This window comes from Puma concolor, chromosome A2, assembly GCF_028749965.1.
Source record: "Puma concolor isolate L17-30 chromosome A2, mPumCon1.1.hap2, whole genome shotgun sequence".
Classification (NCBI taxonomy): Eukaryota; Metazoa; Chordata; class Mammalia; order Carnivora; family Felidae; genus Puma; species Puma concolor.
The window spans coordinates 170,794,066-170,805,911 of NC_141668.1; positions in this window are offsets into that span (position 1 = coordinate 170,794,066).

The window sequence follows — 11,846 nt, forward strand, 5'->3', positions numbered from 1 at the left end:
GTCGCAGGAGGCCGCTTCGAGGCTCCCAAAATTGGGAGCTGCGAAGGCGGCCTGTGTCGCCACCCGCCCTATGAGAATGCATACCAGCCTCACAGAGTTGCAGGAAGCATTAAAGCAAGTAAGGGGTACACAGTAAGCGTTCAATAAATGTCAGCCGGTGGTAACGGCAGGCCGCCTCGAGGTCCCCTGAAGCAAGGGCTGCAAAGCCCGAGGCACTGTAGGGGCGAGACCGGTCGCCCCCTCCTCACCCCCGGCGAGTTTCAGGGTGGGGCGCGCGTGGGAGTGGGAGGCGCAGGTGGCTCGGCCGCAGCCGGCCCCGCGCCCCCTGCCGGCGCCCGTCACTTCAGCATCTGACCGCACCTGCGCACCTGACGACGGACCCCGAGGTCCGGGGAGACAGCCAGGGCGGAAGGGTGCTTGCCTGCACAGGACGCTGCCCTTTCGGGTCCGCTTGCAGCGGCGGTCGCCACTTCCATTTCCTCCTTCCGGAGTGGGCGCCGGCATCTACGGAGCGTGTACTGTGTACCAGGCTCCCCGTATCATGGGTCGTTGAATTTTCAAAGACCCGGGAAGCACGGTCCGTACTTAAGCTGCATTAGGCAAAGGGGGAAACTGAGGCTCGGGGAGGCCACCACTCCCCCAAGCTACCGGCCGATTCGCGTTGGAGCCACACGTGTGCGACGGGCACGGCCGCACACAGGGACTGCCACCAGCCTCACCGTCTCCGCAGGAAGGCAGTTCACGAGCCTGGCGGGCAGGCCAGCGTGGGACTGCCTCCCACGGTCGATCGGGGGCTCCCGGGTGACTCACAGCTGCGTCCCCTCCCCCGCCAGCCTGGGGTCTGGCCTCAGCCCCGCGGCTTGGTTCCCCCGGCTCCCGGGCCCGCGGTCCGGCTGACGCATCGCACCGCCTCCGCGCCGCCCACCGTGGAGGCGCGAAATGTCCCGGGCGCTGAGAGGCGTGGCGGCGCCACCTGGTGGCCGCACGAGGTCTCTGCTCCCGTAGCGCCGGAAGGGACAGAGGGGAGGGGTGAGACGAGGAGGGGTGAGGAGGGTGGGGCCTGGACGACAGTTGCAGCGTTTTCTCTACACAATGTTTTACGCGTGCAGCATATAACTTCAGAGATGCGATGGTTCAAAACAACCAAATAGACAGACTACTGCCCGGGTGTGCCTGTTTTTAAATTTTTTTTTTAAATTATGGTAAAATACATTTTGACCATTTGTAAAGGTACCATTCAGTGGCATTAAATACATCCACCGCGCTGTGTAATCGACACCACCACTATCTAGAATCCAAGACTCTTGCATCGCCTCCAACATGAACATGAACCCAGCCCCTGGCACCCACCATTCTTTGTGTGTCTGTGGATTTGCATATTCTAGACACTTCATACAAATGGAATCAGACAGTATGTGTCCTTCCGTGTCTGGCTTCTCTCACTGAGCACAATGTCCTCAAGGCTCATCTACGTTGCAGCAGCTGTCAGGATGTCCTTCCTTTTTTTCTTGTTTTACATTTTTTAAAGTGCCTCCCCCCCCCCCCCCCCCGTTTATTTATTTTGAGAGAGAGAGAGAGAGAGGTAGGGGCAGAGAGAAAGGGAGAGAGAAAGAGAATCCTAAGCAGGATCCACACTGTCAGGGTAGAGCCCGATGTGGGGCTGGAACTCACGAACCGAGAGATCATGACCTGAGCAGAAATGAAGAGTCGGACGCTTAACCGACCAGCCACCCAGGCTCAGGTCATGATCTCACAGTCCGTGGGTTCGAGCCCCGCGTTGGTCTCTGTGCTGACATCTCGGAGCCTGGAGCCTGCTTCGGATTCTGGGTCTCCCTCCCTCTCTGCCCCTCCCCCATTCACGCTCTGCCTCTCATAAATAAATAAACACGCAAGAATTTTTTTTATTTTTTTAAATCTTTTTGAACTAACTGAATTTAAAAGTTTGGAAAGAAAAAAGTTGTTTTTAATGAGATCCTTTGTCTCTAGACTTGAGAAACGTAACCGCTTCTTTTCAGTAACGTTGCATCCTATTGAAGTTACCTTTGATACATCCTTACTGGGTGCTTACTATGTGCCGAGCATTTTGTAAGCCGTCTCTTTGAGGGGTCACACCACCTTCACTGCCCACAAAGTGGCACTTTGTGGTTGTGCCGGGTTTACAGAGGAAGGACTAGAGACTCGGGAAGATGGAAAGACAGTGTTATTAGTTCAAGGGCACAGAGCTCAGAGTTCCCTGAGGATATTCCAGGAGACTCCAAATATTCCACAACCCCCGGGGTCAGGACTGGGGGGCCGGGGGTCAGGAAGCCGGACACGTTGCTAGGAGACAAGCGCCGTGAGTGACAAAGGATGAGTGGCTGTTTTCCTGGGGAAGACGGGGGGTTGGGGGGACCCTTTTAGTGTCCAGTTTAGTGGGGTTTTTGTATAGGACACGCTTGGGCACCCATCACCACTGGTCCAGGATGAGATAAATATTTTAACACTCAAGCGAACGCGCCCCAAATTCATGACGAACAGAATAGAAAAGCCTCCCATCAGGACAGGATAGATAACAGCGCCACACCAAGGCGACTGGAGCCCCAGCCCCAAGGAAAATCAGTATGACTGATCCTGCCTTGATTTAAAATTTTGAAGACTCACCCATTGAGGTTTTTTTTTTTTCATTTGTTTTACTTTGTTGAAAAACACTGCTTCATTTTGGATTTTTCATCAGGACCGGGTTTCTGCCTCACCCAAGTCCGGGCCCTGCTTGTTGGGACCCTGACTTTAAAACCCCTCTACACCCCAGGGGTGCTGGGTGGCTCAGTCGGTTAGGCCTCTGACTCTCAATTTCAGCTCAGGTCACGATCTCACGGTTCGTGAGTTCGAGCCCTGTGTTGGGTTCTGTGCTGACAGTGTGGAGCCTGTTTGGGATTCTCTCTCTCCCTCTTTCTCTTCTTCTCCCCTGCTTGTTCTCTCTCTCTCTCTCAAAAAATAAATAAATAAACTTAACCCCCCCCCCAACACACACACACACACACACACACACACACACACACACACACACACACAAACCTGGGAGACAGGGGTTGTTCCCGATGGATGAAGGACGAGCCCAAGGAGGTGGGATGGGGGTTGGCCTGCCCAGGGTGGGTGGATGGGGCTCCCTGCCAGCACAGAGAATGCCCCAGGTGGAGAAGCAGGACCGGGGAGGACAGCCTGCCCACCCCCCACGTCACTACAGAAGTATTAGGGACCAAATGTCTGTGTTCTTCTGCAGAAGCCCTGACCTCCAGTGGGACGTACTTGGAGGTGGGGCCCCTGGGAGGTGACTAAGGTCAGGTGAGCTCATGGGGTGGGGCCCCCCTGGGGTGGATTAGCGCCCTTATAAGGAGAGGAAGAGAGATGAGCACTTTCAACACAGATGAGGACACAGTGGAAAGGTGGAGGCTGCGGGCTGGGGAGGCCTCGCCCGGACTCACCCCTGCTGGCACCTTGATCTCAGACGTCCAGCCTCCAGGACTGTGAGGAATCAGTGACTGTGGCATAAGTCCCCCAGTCCGTGGTGTTTGGGTTATGGCAGCCCCAGCTGAGCAGGGGGAGGGGTGTGAGGGGTGGGGATGAGGAGAATGGGGACAGAGTCCCCGCCCAGCACGTGGGGGGGGAGGGGTGGGGTGTTTGACTGGGTTTGAATCCCAGCTTCCTTCCCGACCAGCCGTGTGAACGTGGGCACATCATTCCCTTGTTCCACTCCCGTGCCTCAGTTTCCCCCTTCTGCAAATGGAAATAATAGCCTTGTCTAGGATTGTTCTGTGCACCGAACGAGGCCATTCTGGTCCACACTCAGAGGAGGGCTCTGTGGGTAGCAACTGCCTCTGAATAGGGCTGCTTCCTGACTTGCGGGCATTGATTGGAGACCCGAGTCACGTGAAGAAGCCAGGCTCGGAGGCATGAAGGGAGAGGGCCTCCGACACAGCTTGTGCAAAGGTCCTGAGGTGGGGCCATAGCTGGCATCTCCACGGAGCCCCGAGGAGGCCCAGGTGGCAGGATGGTGAGCAGAGATAGTGAGGAGGTGTGGGGGGTTGAGGTTAGAAAGGTGGGTCCTGGGGGCTGCGGGTTGGGGCGTCTGGATGTGGCTCCGGCTGTGTCAGGAAGCCATTGGCAAGTGTGAAGCAGAAGAAAGGCCGGCCTCTGACATCATGTGGGTGTTTTTGCAGAGATGAACAAGATGGGATTCCTGTCCCTAAGGAGAAGCTTCCGGGTAGATATGAGTCATCATCTCCAGTTTGAGATGTTGTTAAGACAGGATGGGCCGGGAGGAGGTAAGGGTGACCCAGCAGGTGGGGGAGGTGACAGGAGCAAAGGTCATGGGGCCAGGAGCCCAGGCACACTTGGGAAAGAGATGGGGGGTGGTGAGCGGGCAGGTGGCTGGCACATCCTGCAGGGGGGTGGCTGAGGGGGGCTCTGCTCTGAGGTCACACTCGCCGGGTTCAGATCCCACCTCCACCCCCCTCACACACCGTGTGTCCTTGAGTTGGGGTCTTAAACTCCCTCAAACTCCCTCTTTTCATGGGAAAATCGGGCTGTTGACACGCGAGAAAGGATGGCCCAGACCGCACTTGGCACGTGGGAAATGTGTCTCCATACGCCTCCCCTGCTGAGGTTACCTGGAAATCCACGGAAGGCCACCCCTTCCCTCCTTGGACACCCACGCCCCCCGCCCCGGCCTCGCTGCAGTGCTCAGAGGGTCCCTCCCTCGGCTCCCCCTCCCAAAGTAACACACACGCCAGAAAACCTCCCGCTCACCTTTTCTGTTTTTTAAGTAGGCTTCACGTTCAGCGCCCCAACGCGGGGCTTGAACTCACGACCCTGAGATCACGGCTGAGATAGGCTCAGCAGGGCTGCTGAGCTGCTGTCCTTGGAATGCACCGGGCAGGGTCCTACCCCCAGGCCTTTGCTGGTTCCTCTCCCGGGAACACCCTCCTACCCCGTGTCATCTCCCCATTGTCCCCCTGCACCCCCATCTCAGCAGGGCTCCCTGCCCTCCCCCCCCCCCCGCAGCCTGAGATGTTTCACACCCCTGCCCCGCCACCTCGCACATTTCGTACTCACCCCTTGTTTCTTCTTAGCCTTTCACACCGTCTATGTGTCTTACCTCCCCCTCCTAGTTACCCCCCCGCCCCGTGCCCCTTATGGGAGCGTGGATGCCCCAGGGCGGGAGTTCCCAGCACACAGTAGGTGCTCAAAAAAGACGTGTTGGTTGAACGACTGAATGAGTCCGCTAACTAATGAAGGGACTGGTGAGATGTCACAACACTCTCAACTCCAGAACCACACATTTCTAGGCAATCGGGATGCTGAAATAAATGCGTTTCACGGGTACGAAAGGATACGGACCACCATCGACTTTCCATTGTTGACCGGAGGGTTCATGCCGCTTGGCTGGAGGACACGGTTCCCCGGAGGCTGCCCACGCTGCAGGCGCCGGCCGCGAGCCTGGGGGCCCGAGACGGCCCAGAGCCACCGAGGACTCGGAAAAGGGCCGGGTTTACAACAGCAGCACAGCGGTCTCCCATCTCCGGGGGCCGGACGACAAATCCCCACACGCCGGGCAGCTTAAAATGACAGGGATTTATTCTCTCCCAGTTCTGGAGGTCCAAGGTCAAGGCCGGGCTGGTTCCTTCTGGAAGTTCTGAAGGAGAGTCTGTTCCGGGCCCCTCCGGCAGAACCGGGACTCCTTGGTCCCACCTCTGCCTGGGTCTGGACCCGGCCTTCTCCCTGGGCGCCTCTGTCTTCACACAGACCTTAGGGCTGACCTTAATCCCAATGACCTCACCTGAATTTAACCAATAATTATATTATTATTCAACCAACCCTATTCCCAACCAGGTCCCATCGCTGGTTCCAAGTGGCCGTGAATTTTGGGGGGACACGTTCGCTCCAACACACAGTGAAGATTCAGGGCTCCCGGGCAGGAGGGGGGCACACGTACAGACAGGTCAGCCAGCAGGAGTGCAGGTGGGAAGTGGGAGGTGCCGTAGGGGTGCAGGAGGGGTCGGGTGGGGCTCACCCTCTCACCTCCCTGCCCTGCGGCATCTAACTCCTCAGCTCTGACTCCAAACCAGGCCTTGTGTCCATGCCTTCCTCACGGCCAGCGAGCCTGTCTCTAACATCCATGGGACCCAGAGCAAGTATTTGGGGGGGGGGGGGTGTCACAAAACCCTCATCCAAGGGTTCAAAGTCCATACACCGAGTGACAAACTGGGGCACAAACGTGTCCGTCCTGTCTGGACAGATGCTCTGATGGATTAGAGACGCTTGCCCTGGGACCGTGGGCAGGCTGCCTGCCTCACGCCCACCAGGGCGGTTACAATAAAGACACAGATTCTAACAAATGTCGGCAGGAGGTGGACACGTTGGAACCCTCACGCGCGGCTGGCGGGAGGGTAAAACGGTGCAGCCGCTGTGGAAGAGTCTGGCGGTTCCTCCAAAGGGTGAACGCAGAGTTTCCATCTGACCTGGCAAGTCCAGCCAAACCCTGATCCGGGAATGCTAATGGCAGCGATGTTCATAATTTCCCAGATGTGGAATCAACCCCAATGTCCATCAGCTGATGGTGGGTGAGAGAGATGTAGTTCATCCCCACGACGGAATTCATTCACCTGCTAGCAAGAGCGAGGCGCCCACCCCCGCCGCCCCGCGGATGGACCCCTAGCACATGACGCCCAGGGAGGGAACCAGACCTGAGAGGCCACACAGGGTGTGAGTCCGCGTGTGTGAAACGTCCAGAATGGGCCCATCCACGGACGGGAAGGGGGCTCTCGTGGGGGGCGGGGGAGGGCAGGGGGAGTGACAACCTGTGGGGACGGGGCTTCTTTTTGGGGAGAGGGAATGTTCTAAAGTTGACTGTGTTGGGGGACGCACCATGCTGTGGACATAGTAAAACCCACTGAAATGCACACTTTAGGGGGTGAACTGTTTGGTATGTGAATTACATGTCAATTAAGTTGTTAGGAAAAAAAAGAAGGTTGCAATTCTTGGACATCCCTCCCATTGGCGCATCCCGGTTCCCCTCTCCTCCCTCACATCTGGGTTGCACCTGGTCCTAAAATTCAAGAGGCCTGGAGCTTCTGTCTCTGGCTCCCAGGGAGCCCTGAGACACCACGTAAGAAGTTCCACTGTGCTGCAGCCACAGGCACGCGGGACCACACAGAGGGGAGAGGGGCTCGCTGAGGCACCAGGCCAAGCACAGAAGCATCTGGGAGCCCCCACCCCGGCCCACCTGCAAGTCAGATGCCGCCCCGTGACCCCTGTCAAGCCCACCCCACCAGGGACGGAAGAACCACCCAGCTGAGCCACATTCCCGACCCACACGTTGGGATAAAATTTGGGGATGGTTTGTGACACAGGGATAGACCAGAACTCAAACCTTCCGAACTTCCTGGCAAGCCCGCTTCACGTTTAGAATTCTGGGATTCCTTGCGGTTCTGCCCCGGAGGCTGCAATGTGGGGAGAGCCGGCCCTGTGTCCAGGCCGCCCGCCGTGGCTTGCTCTCTCCCTGGGGTTTGTTCTCTTCGATAAGGTCCTGGCCTGGACCAGGTGGCATCTCAGCTCACAAATCCACCCCCCCCCCCACACACACAACTTCAAAAACCAGCCGCCCTTCGCCACCTGAGTCCGGGCAGCACACACACTGGGTCCCAGAGTGCCTTTGAGAGGACAGGCCAGAGAGGGAGGTCGGCCCAAGTGTTGGAGACAGGTGAGTCCTGAGATCTGGGTGCTGGAGTGAGGTCTAGAAAAGGAGGTGTAGGGAGAAGCCCACAAAGGGAGACGGACTAGGTCCAAGTGCAGCAGCGACCCCCGCCCAGGCCACTACAGTCCCTCCCCTGGGTGACCTTCCCAGAATTCTCTTCAACCTGTGCTGGCTGGTAGCAGCTGCGTGTGGCTACTGAGCCCTTAAAACAGGGTTAGCATTGGGGCGCCGGGGTGGCTCAGTCTGGGGGGCTTGAACCCATGAACTGGGAGATCATGACCTGAGCCTAAATCAAGAGTCAGATGCTCAGCTGACTGAGCCACCCAGGTGTCCCTAAAGTCTCATTTAAAAAAAAAAATTGTTTTTGGTAAAGTTTATTTATTTTGAGAGAGAGCACGCTCGCAGGAGGGGCAGAGAGAGAGAGGGAGAGAGAGAATTCCATTCTTTGCACGATCTTCTGTTGGGGAGAGCTTTCTGTGGATGGGTGTCCCCGGGGCACATTCAAATTTACTGCTGTGTAAAATTCCACGGTGTGTATTTACATGAAGGTGTGGGTCCGTTGCCTGAGGGATATTTGGGCTGTTTTGGTTTTTGATTCCCTGTTACAACAAATGGCGAGGGTTTCAAAACCCAAATGAGATCCTCTGTTATGTGATGAGGAACTGAGACAGCCCTTGGACCACAGCTGGCCAGAACCTGAGACCCTCAGCCCAACTGCCTGCAAGGACGTGAACCCTTCCATCAACAGTGTGAAGGCGGCACCTGGGTGGTTCAGTCGGCTGAGCATCCGACTTCGGCTCAGGTTGTGATCTCGCGGCTCGTGGGTTGGAGCCCCGCGTCGGGCTCTGTGCTGACAGCTCAGGGCCTGGAGCCTGCTTCGGATTCTGTGTCTCCCTCCCTCTCTGCCCCTCCCCAGCTCATGCTCTGTCTCTATCTCAAAAATAAACATTAAAAAAAAAAAAAGTGAGTGAACTTGAAGTGAACTTTTGTGAAGCCTTGGCCAGATGTGCAGCTAAGCCCCACCCAGATTCTGGAGCCACGGAAACTGAGAGAAAAAGATGGGAGTTGCTTTAAGCCACTACATTTAGGGCTATTTGTTACACGGTGATAGATAACTAATACACTAACATCATATCCTATATTTGCTTAAAAGCGGAAAGTCAAAGAAACATAAAGATGGCTGCACTAATGCTTCCACAAAGCTTGATTTTATTTTATTTTTAAGTTTTATTTTTTTAATGTTTTTTGAGAGAGAGGGAGAGCACGAGAATGCAGCAGGGGAGGGGCAGAGAGTCCCAAGCAGGCTCTGTGCTGTCAGCGCAGAGCCTGACGCGGGGCTCAAACCCACAAGCCAGGAGACCCTGCCCTGAGCTGAAGTTGGATGCTTAACTGACTGAGCCCCCCCAGGCGCCCTGAAGAAGTTGGATTTTATTTTATTTTATTTTATTTTTCAACGTTTATTTATTTTGGGACAGAGAGAGACAGAGCATGAACGGGGGAGGGGCAGAGAGAGAGGGAGACACAGAATCGGAAACAGGCTCCAGGCTCCGAGCCGTCAGCCCAGAGCCTGACGCGGGGCTCGAACTCACGGACCGCGAGATCGTGACCTGGCTGAAGTCGGACGCGTAACCGACTGCGCCACCCAGGCGCCCCTCTTTTTTTTTTTTTAAATGTTCATTTATTTTTGAGAGAGAGACAGAGCATGAGTGGGGGAGGGGCAGAGAGAGAGGGAGACACAGAATCGGAAACAGGCTCCAGGCTCTGAGCCATCAGCCCAGAGCCCGACGCGGGGCTCGAACTCACGGACCGCGAGATCGTGACCTGAGCTGAAGTCGGACGCTTAACCGACTGCGCCACCCAGGCGCCCCAAGAAGTTGGATTTTAAAGTACTCTTTTTCCCAGGGCACCTGGGGGGCTCTTTATCCCCAAATCTGTCCTCGGGCTACTGGTTTGGGTGAGAACACCCCTCCATGCCCAGAGGCAGCGCTGGGGGGGTCCCTGTCCGTGGAAGGCTTTCTCCCCACAGTTGACAGGGTGGATCCCCTCCTTCTCTCGGAGTCCTTGCTCAAACGTCAGCTTCGCTAGCACGAGGCCCAGCCTTTAAGGAGCGCCCCCCCCTACTTAAAAATGCAACCCCCCTGGGGCGCCTGGGGGGCACAGTGGGTTAAGCCTCCAGCTCTGGATTTCGGCTCAGGTCATGATCTGAGGTTCCTAGGATCGACCCCCACATCAGGCTCCGCATGACGTGGAGGGGCCTGCTTGGGGGTCTCTCTGACCCTCCCCCGCTCTCTTAAAATAAATAAACTTAAAAATAAATGCAACCCCCTATCCACATGCTCCCAAGCCCCTTCACCCTGCTGTGTTCCCCCCGCAGGCCCTGTCTTCCAGCTCCGCCCAGGTCAGCTGCCCCAGAGCCGGGATCCTCCTCTGGGTCCCCGATGCAGCCCCCGTGCCCGGCACAGGGGAGACGTTCAGTGAGTCTTTGGTGGTGTCTCCAGCGCATTCCGCGCCTGTGAGGAACGGCAGCCTGCACCCAGATTCCATCTGGGGTCACCCGTCTGCAGCCCTCCAGCCTCCCGAATTCTGCCTCTGTATTCCAGGGTCAGCCTGCAGGCTCTGGGGTCTGGGCTCCCGAATCTGCACTCCCCGCCAGGCCCCGGAACCCAGGATCCAGGCTCGTGAGCCGGGCCCGCAGCCAGCGGCGTCCGTTGGACTGAGGTTTTGAAAAATCGGGCGCCAAACGGAGCGCGAAGCCCGGGGCGCGGAGGGGACGACTGGGGGAGGGGTGGGCGCGCTGGGCGGTCCCGGGCTCGGCCCCTCCCACCCCTACCGGGACCCCCTGCCTCCAAGGCAGACAGCCGAGCACTCTCTGCGCGCGCTCCTGGGTTCGAGTCCCGCCTCCGCGTCGCCCCTGCTAGGGGGTCCCGTGCCTTAGTGTCCCGTGCGGGCCAGGGGTCCGGAGCGCAGCCTGCGGAGGGGGCGGGGTGCGTCCGCAGCTGTCGCCGCCCCGCCCGCCCAGCGCCAAAATTTGAAAACTGCCGAAGCCTCTCCAACCGCGCGGGGAAGTGGGGACGTCCCGGGCCCCACCCACGGGGAGCGCAGGGCTTTCTGGGACTTGGAGTCCAGCCCGCGGGGGTCCCGCGTCGGGGGGTGCTCCGGACCCCGAGCCCCGCCCAGCTCTGAGAGGTCAGGGCGTGTGGCAGGGACCCGACCCCGTTTCACAGACGGGAAGGCTGAGGCCAGGCCAGCCCGACAGCCAGCAGGGCAGTGGCACCCTGGCCTGGGAGAGACCAGGAGGCGGATGGGACATCCCCGCGTCGGGAGGGGTGACAGCGGTTCACGGTGCGCCGGACCCTGCGGGGCCCTGATTTGCAGGCGCTGGGGGTCAGGTCGCTGACCTGTGGCTCTGGGCGCTGGTCCAGTTGCTTTGATGAGGAGGGGGTGGCAGCTCAGTCTGGGGGTGGAGCGCTGGAAAGGTGACCCCATGCCACCCTCAAACCTCAGTCCTTTCCTTCCCCTCTGGCCCTGCCGCCTGGAGTATCACCTACCTTCCCTCTGCTTTAAATGCCCTCACATTCTACCAACTGTCTGTTGTATTTGATGGCCCACGGTTAGCAGGTGCAGACGACAGTATCAGGTTTAAAGCACAAGGTAACGTTTGAGAAGACAGCAGAGTGACAGTGTAGCTGGGGACCTGCTCCTGCCTGGGTGTTCAAGACAGGTGAGCACGCAGGGGAGACCTCCTGGCCTCCTCAGAAGGCTGGAAGAGGAATCACATTCTCAACGTGCCACTGGCCGGGCTCCCTGAAGGAAGCTGTTTAAGCCACAGTCCCCAAGGTGGGACGGATGGGAAGGAGGGGTTCTCCAGGCAGAAAGAGCACCTGGCAAGGTCCAGGGTACGGGCAAGGAAGTGATCCTAACTGGGGGTGATTTTGCCTCGGAGGTGACACGTGGAAATGTGTAGACATTTTGGTCTTAGGGACTGGAGTGAGGGAGTGGTGCTCCTGGCTTCAAGGGGAGCGGTGGGGAGCCCGGAGATGTTCCTCCACGTCCCACCCCCACAGAGCAGGATGCGGCCAAAGGTCCAGGCTCCAAGACCCCGCTCTATAGAGGC